Source organism: Berghia stephanieae, chromosome 1, assembly GCF_034508935.2.
Source record: "Berghia stephanieae isolate SIO BIC M18660-M18661 chromosome 1, UCSD_Bste_1.3, whole genome shotgun sequence".
Lineage (NCBI taxonomy): Eukaryota > Metazoa > Mollusca > Gastropoda > Nudibranchia > Aeolidiidae > Berghia > Berghia stephanieae.
In genome coordinates this window covers 59,626,228-59,633,727 of record NC_088360.1, presented here as the reverse complement: position 1 = coordinate 59,633,727, position 7,500 = coordinate 59,626,228, and the positions used below count along the sequence as shown (strand labels likewise).

Here is a 7,500-nt window from a genome sequence, read left to right as displayed (position 1 = left end):
AATAATAATTAATAATAATAATAATAATAATAATAATAATAATAATAAATAATTAATATTATGATGAATGATGATGATGATAAATAAAAAAATAAATAGATAAATAAATTAATAAATTAATAAATAAATAAATAAATAAATAAATTAATTAATTAATTTAAAAAAAACAAAGAAACAAAACCTATGCAACACCCAAACCATCTCCAAGGTCTAAGAGTGAGTAAATGATTGACACCAATAATCACACAATACACTAATAGACACCACACGATCATCAAGAGGCAAAACTGACAATACTGCTGCTGGTACCACAGCTAGCCAAATTGCCATCCCATTATCTCCCTTATTCCATCCCATGTCACTGCTTAATATGATAATTATTGTCCATCCCTCCCTGTTTCCCTTGGGGGCCCCTGGGGAGGGCCCCTCCTCATTGACCACAACAGTAGACGGACGTAGGGGGTTCATCGATCACCTGACAACTGACCGTTGAAGGGTTATCACATCACTTATACAAATGGCACCGGAGACAAGGACTAGAAATAGTGCCTAAATCCTGTTGGAAGTGTTTGCTTGTCAGGGTTTTTTATTTTTATTTTTATTTTTTTTTTATTGGGTATTTTGCTATTTTCCATTTGTTTGCTTTCGTGTGTATGTATGTATATATTATATAATATATATATATATATATATATATATATATATATATATATATAGTGTATGTGTGTGTGTGTGTGTGTGTGTGTCTGTGTGTGTGCGTGTGTTTTTGTGTGTGTATGTGTGTGTTTTTTTGTTATTGTTTTTTGATTTTTTTGCTTTTTTTTTTTTTTACTGTTGTAATATGAGTCACAGAAGTCTACCTTAATAATTATAGTAGAGCTCTGTGTTGTGAGTTTTATTTTAGTTTTTTTTTCTTTTGATTTGTTTTGTGTTGTTTTGTTTTGTTTTGGTTCTAGTCTGTTTTGCTTTTCTTTTTTTCTTTTTTTTTCTTTCTTTTTTTTTTTTTGGGGGGGGGGGGGGGGGGAGGGGGGTTTCTCTCTTTTCTTTTCTTTTCTTTTTTTCTTTTTTGTTGTTGGTTAATTGCTTCTTTTTTTTCTTTGGTAGATTTTTAAATATTTGTTTCCTTCTTTCAAAACAATACAGTTGTGTTGTTGGGTTTACTTTTTCAATGATCATTATAAATATAATAAAACCAACGTTTCAAAAAGAAATATTCTCTAGGTATGAGATATTGGGAGATGAAAATTTGATATCTAAAAAGGGATTCGAAACTGGCACAGAGAGGTTACATCAAACCACCATCCCCGCCCCCCAAGCTTTCGTATTTTTAAGGATAATAAACAATCGTCTGTTTTATTATTTTTTAAAGTAAAAGTTGAACGCTCAGTAAATCGGGAAATCACTGGCTTCTAGCAACCTTTCATCGACCATAATCTTCTATTTTCGAGCCTTCGAGTATGAAACCATATTATATAATCATAAATTCGCAATAAAGAATAAATTTGAAAAAATAAGTAGGTACACAAGTAAATAGATATATACATATTTTAAAGACATAACTGAGTAAATAAGTAAATAAATAAATAAATAAATAAATAAATAAATAAATAAATAGATAAATAATAAATAAATAAATAAATAAATAAATAAATAAATAAATAGGCCTAGCTCATGAAGAATTTATTACATTGTACACATAAATAAATAATAAATGATTGAATAAATTCTTAAAATAAGACAAAATGGAAGATGAAAGAGAACCAAATGATTAAGAAGTTCTATTAAATAAGCGTAAACCAACTTCGAGAAAAAAATCTCATTATCAATTTTTTTAAATCACTTCTTTCAACAAAAATCTGTGACAAACACGTAACACATAACACATAGACACATAACACATAGACACATAACACATAGACACCTAACACATAGACACATAGACACATAACACATAGACACATAACAATGACGACCAAGGAAATACAAAGACTTGAAATAACCAGCCAGGAGATGGATTTTTTATTTGACAAAAAAAAAAAAAAAAAAAAAAAAAATGGTAAACAGGGCAAATTAGAGGAGAAATAAAACGTTAGAGAAAACTAAATGACACACACGACATCCAGTTCACTTATAGTAGTCTGAAATTTCCAGGGCATTAACGAATAATCAATAGGAACAGTGACGTTATTTTCCAAAACTCTCTATCTTTTTTTTTTTTGTCATCATATTTTATTTTTCCTGTCGTGATCACCAACGTCAATCTCAACCAGTTCACTGTCGTACACTGGAGAAAACACATATTTCAACATTTGGCCAGTAAACTCAGTCTTCAAATATCGATCGATTTAAACGACCCTCATCTTGGCGAGGTCTTGTCTTCCTTGAAATCTCAGGGTTGAGAATTTTATTTATTGCCAAGATGAGGCTCATTTAAATCCATCGATATTTTGAAGGACGAGCATTCTGGTCCAATTTGTAAACAAATGTTTTTCCAGAGTACGGCAGTTAACTGGTTAATGATTGTTGTTTTCGTGCTGTAGCGTCCAACCATGATTATCCCTCACCAGAAAATACAAAATACAATAAATACAGAGACGTGAGAAAACCGCAGGGAACAAGAACCGTAGACCTTTATAATGACTACCATTTTCTGGTGCGAGTAGTCAGCCACGAAACTAGTCCAGACTGTCAGTTTGAATTTACTTGAAAATTAAGGCCTTTCTTTTTTATTGAACTATTTTTTTAAAAAGCCATAATTTACTTTCATGTTTTAAATTCTTTGAGCAAATTCCAGTATGGTGAAAAATATGAAGGAAAAAAATATATTTTCAAAATAGCAGTTATTAATGGTGCTTAGATTCTTTTTACAATGATAGAGAAAACAACGAAACGAATCCGACCTTCAGGTTTGTGCTTCAACAGCTGTACATTTATAAAACACCGTTTTATCATTTTGAGCAAACTATTCTTACTTCAAATATATATCAATCGATTAAGATGGCCACAGACCTTTCAAAAATGCCATTGAGTTTTCCCAAGTCTTAAGTTTCAAATGTTGCCAACTTCCGTTTATCTTAATTTATCAAAATACAAAATACAAAAACAAAACATCAACAACAAAAAGTCTGTCCATTACGCGTCAGGATAGTCCGTCCGTACGACTTGCTTGCTTGAGAGCTGCTTTCTATTATACTATGCTGCTTGTTCTTCATGTTTGCCTAACTCGGGTGCCAGAGTTTGTGAGGCGAAGGATTTGTGTACAAAGAGTCCGTTTACTCAAAGGCTAGAGGCAGGAATCGACATCAGGACCAGTGTTTGGCGAATCCGATTGACAGATGAACGGAAGTACAAATCTGGATTAAGCTGAACATCGAACTAAAGACAGGAGAATTTGGTGGACGGAGGGAAGGATGGATGGAAGGAATGGGCACGCAGGAGGATAGATACGATAAAAGAGAATCTGTTGGAAGAGAAGGACGATGACGAAGTGAATGAGGAGAAGGAGAGAGGAGTAGTGATAGAAGTTGAGATGTCGTATGTTTTGAAAAATCATATTTTTAGCGGAAGTAACAGTACAGCCATCTATTTTTCCTAAAATGAGATGTTTACAATAATGATGATGATGACGACAACGATAATAATAGATAATAGCAATAATGATGTTGTTCTAAAGAGAAGATGGAGAGTTAGACAAACAGACAGACAGACAGATATATATATATATATATATATATATATATATATATATATATGTCCATCTATATAGATAGATAGACAGGCAGACAGACAGACAGATAGATAGATAGATGGATGGATGGATGGATAGATAGATAGATATATGGATGGATGGATGGATGGATGGATGGATGGATGGATGGATGGATAGATAGATAGATAGATAGATAGATAGATAGATAGATAGATAGACAGATAGGTAGATATAGATTAGACCGTTTAAAAAGTCATCTCCTGTTTACTGTTTGCTTACCCCCCCCCCCCCCTCCTCCCATCCCCAAATTAAAAAAACAGAAAAAAAAATCAAACAAAAAAACAAAACAAAAACAACAAAAATAAAACAAACAAACCCCCCCCCTCCCCCCCAAAAAAAAAAAAAAAACAAGAACAAAAAACAAATATAACATAAAACCAAAGCAACCCCCCCCCCCCAAAATAAAAAAAAAACAAACAAAAAATAAAAATAAAACAAAGATAAAAAAAACCCCAAAAACAACAACAATTGACTGTAACTCGAAGGGGTTGTTGCCAACCCAATACATCTATAACTTCCATCTCAGTTAAATCACGATCCGGCATCATTTCTCTCTCTCCACAACTATAATATTTTTCGGTCGTTGTATATTTACCCCCTATCGAAGCAATTGTTATATATTTATTTTTGATTTCTACAAGATGTTATACGATAATAAAAACAAATCAAGTTTATGGAAAATAATCTACCAACTAAAAGCTAAATAATAAACCATCGCTGCACGGTTCTCAATAATATTATTATATAGACGGCACGCGATAAGGCTGGAACTCGACATATATTTTTTTTCATTTATGATAATAAGATCTAACATGTTAGACGGAACGAAATTGACGTCACTCAGGTCTTTGTTATCTGTTTTTTTGTGTGTTTTTTTGACAGCCATATTTATGATAAGTTCTCATTAAATTATACCAATGAGACTACAAACGTTCAAGGTTACACATAATTTTTGTGTTGGTACGTAATATCCGGCTGCCTGATGTTGAGAGTATATTACATAAATGCATAACATCAATAAATCAAAGTGTGGTATAGAAAATGTATAGTAATATCATTCCTTTCACACATTAGACAAAGCAGTAATTGGATATAAATCCAATATTTCATAGCGCACGATCTTTACATCAAAAATATTTATTTTATTCAATTCCTTAATACTGTCTACTATTGTAACTTATCACTGAGCACACTCGGTGATGCGTGACTTTCAACCATATGCTGTAAAAGTATTATGAAACTCATCAGCGCCATGTTTATTATAGTTACGACGGCCATATTGGATGCTTGTTTGCGTTTTCAAATGTGTTTCTGGGAAACAATAAAATAGCCAGTAACATATTTCTGCATATTAGTTAACAAAACAATAATAGAGTCAAATCGGGAAGGAAGGACAGATCTTGGAGAAGGTCGCTAATACAATAATTATTATAGTCTTGTGGAGATTCTTGTGTAAATGTTTTAGCAAGCAACCGCAGGGTGACCGTGAGAACACACAGCGCCGAGAAACATATTCCGAGATGATCTCAAAGATTGGAGGTTCTGTGAATCCAATCGACTAAACACTACAATTGGTGATTGCTTATTGTACCTTGGTTTTCTTGCTTTGTCTTTGTTTTATCATCAACATCATCATCATCATCATCATCATCATCATCATCATCATCATCATCATCATCATCATCATCATCAGAGAGAGAGAGAGATAGATAGATAGATAGATAGAGAGAGAGAGAGAGAGAGAGAGAGAGAGAGAGAGAGAGAGAGAGAGACAGGCGGGGGGGGGGGGGGGCATAAGAGACTAAGGGAGATGGATAAGGAGTGAAGCAAGATTTATAAAGAGATTCATTAGCAGCGAGGCAGCGGCCGTTTGTCTAAGTTCCCACGGCCAAAGGCAGCGGAGCTGGTGATTAGCAGAGAAGAAAACAAACTGAAGAAAGAACAAGGAGTTCTATTCCAGTTATTGTGGTAGTATGATTTAGGGGTTACCATGGTCAAATGCTTGTACAAATTAAATACTATAGGCATTATAGTGCATATGGTTCGGGTTTCAGTCTCGATTCCTGAATTAAATTTCTCTGACAGGGAAAGTAAATTAAGAGGAAATGAAAACAGTAGAGTCATCTACATTGCTCTGAAGCAGACTCAACTACAGTAAAACACGGATAATCAGAACAACTGAAAGAAGAAAAATAATTCCTTATATCAGTAGTTTGTTGTATTAGTGGATATTCATTTATATTGAAAAATAATAAGATAAAAATGCAGCACCTACAAGCCTTCATGATTTCCATACATTTGTACTGCATTACACACAGCCGACATCATTCATCTGCATTTATCCGCCTACGAATTCATCCACACTCTTCCCACTGTGTTCCTTCATTCTTCATTCCGTGATCCATCAATAGCCTTGCGATGTTTGATTTGCGTTCGTTGCTATGTGACGCCGTTGCTATTGACCGAACGTTCCTTTTGGATCGGAGAGCGTTCGACAATGGTGACGTGTTCAGACAAAAGAATGGACAATTCTAATCCTTCCTGGCACGTTCGTGCAATTTTAATTCTTTAGAGAGCACATTTTAGAGGAGTTTGCAAAACCACATTTATGTTAGTAATTGGGGTATATGGTTGATGTTTTGGTTGAATTTCTCTAAATTAGATTGGACAATCTTGTTAAACCGTCTTCGTAATTTTAATGTTTTGATCTTTTCGTGGTCTATTTTTTCTCTCTCCATTTTTACACTTGTTTTATTTTTCTTCCTTTAATCAATAATGTTTTCGACGGGTGGGTTAGGACGAAATGCCCGCGATAAGCCAGAGAGCAGCTTTTTTAAAGTCTTTAATTTCATTGATCTGAGACTCAAGTGCGATAAAATCCTTTGATTATTTTACCAGAGAAATCCATTTCTATATCATGTTAGAATAATTGATATCAGCGATGTAAAACTTGCAACCAATCCCAGCAAAGGGTTTTATTGGTTTAATAACATATAATAATATTATAATATTAACATGAATTGGTTTTATTAACAAAATCTAAACTAATGGATTTATGTGCATTGGTTGTGAGAGCAGAGAGAGAGAGAGAGTGTGTGTGTTAGTGTGTGTTTATGTATATAAGATTGTGCTTTTGCAATATAAAAGATACCGATGACTCAGACAAATGACATGGAGTGGTCATTACTTGATATTTGACTATGACAATGGAAGATTTTAAAAAATATAACAAACAATTCAAAAATATGGAGTGTTTGTTATAATTATTTGGAACTTATTACAAGTAAAAATAACGTATAGTAATTTATTATCATTATCTTATCAACCGAGTGCTAAATATCCGTTCCTCGATTACAAATCGATGAGTATACAAGAGTAGAAGAAAACAAAATGTCTTTTTCTTTACGTCCCGTCCATTTGGTGATGAAGATTGATGAGTCTTCATTCACTAGAGCAACTTGCCTCACTCTGTGAGACGGACGGGTCGTGGCTGTGGTCAATCTTCTTCATAGTCCACGTCACGTCTATGAGTTTTCCTTTGAAAGAGGAGTGAGTGGTTGAGGTTCATTTTGGTGGAGAGCTGCTGGGATTGTATGGTTAGAAATAAAGGATGAGACAAAGGAGGAGGAGGAAGAGGAAGAGAAGGTGTAGTATAAGGAGGAGGAAGAGGAGGAAGAAAAGAAGGTGGTATGGTGGTGGAGGTGATGGATATGAAGAAGAAGAAGAAGAAG

At 33.8% G+C, this 7,500-nt stretch overlaps 1 protein-coding gene across 4 annotated transcripts in view; it reads right to left on the bottom strand.

Moving 5' to 3' along the window:
• Nucleotides 1-7,500, bottom strand: part of LOC144978558 (protein phosphatase EYA1-like) — a 216,612-nt gene that overhangs the window by 18,648 nt on the left and 190,464 nt on the right. The gene's annotated exons all lie outside the window — the stretch shown is intronic.